This window comes from Sinocyclocheilus grahami, unplaced genomic scaffold, assembly GCF_001515645.1.
Source record: "Sinocyclocheilus grahami isolate Dianchi unplaced genomic scaffold, SAMN03320097.WGS_v1.1 scaffold587.1, whole genome shotgun sequence".
In the NCBI taxonomy this organism is placed as follows: domain Eukaryota; kingdom Metazoa; phylum Chordata; class Actinopteri; order Cypriniformes; family Cyprinidae; genus Sinocyclocheilus; species Sinocyclocheilus grahami.
This window is the reverse complement of record NW_015505766.1, coordinates 1,191,091-1,191,718: the sequence shown is the minus strand read 5'-3', so window position 1 is coordinate 1,191,718 and position 628 is coordinate 1,191,091. Positions and strand designations below refer to the sequence as shown.

Here is a 628-nt window from a genome sequence, read left to right as displayed (position 1 = left end):
AAATATTTCACAATATTACTGCTTTTGCTGTATTTTAGATCAAATGAATGCTGGCTTGTTGAGCAGAAGAGATTCTTTAAAAAACATTAACAATCTTACTATTCAAAATCTTTTGACTGATATTGTATACTATGGTAATAATTCACTACCATGGTATTACTATCTGATACATCACTGTACCATGTTTTCACCACAGTACATCTTTTCGAGAGCATGTATGAGTGAAGTCCTCTAAACATAAATACTTTTCTTAATCGTACTTTATGGTTTATTGCTTGCCTTCATTTGGATGAGAAGAACGTTCAGCTACATTCCGTTTGTTTGACCGCTTTTCCTGTTTGCTGAAGGTGAGTTTAGACAACATTTGGACGTGGTTCATGTTATTCGACCCTCACCCAGTATGGATTTGTGTGTGTTTTGTCCATTCTGAATTTGATTGTCCTTCCTTTTCTCCATCGCACTTTCAGTTTGCTTTTTTATTTGTTTTCTGTTTGACGTCATTGTATTTCATGTTTAAATCTAATGCAACCATAGAATGTTATATGTGTGATTGTGCCTGTCTTTAAAGCTGAAGTGTGTAATTTTTTGCTTAAAGCTGCAGTCCGTAAGTTTTGCCTCTTTGTCGCCA

At 34.7% G+C, this 628-nt stretch overlaps 1 protein-coding gene across 2 annotated transcripts in view; it reads left to right on the top strand.

Annotated features, from left to right (window-relative positions):
* Positions 1–628, top strand: part of LOC107557023 (elongation factor 1-delta-like) — a 19,238-nt gene that overhangs the window by 2,018 nt on the left and 16,592 nt on the right. Inside the window, exon 2 of one of the 2 annotated variants that reach the window (XM_016240324.1) lies at positions 298–347. The exons of the other annotated variant lie outside the window; for it this stretch is intronic. The gene's annotated coding sequence lies outside the window, so the exon portion shown is untranslated. The remainder of the gene's footprint in view (positions 1–297; positions 348–628) is intronic. 2 annotated transcript variants of the gene reach the window in all.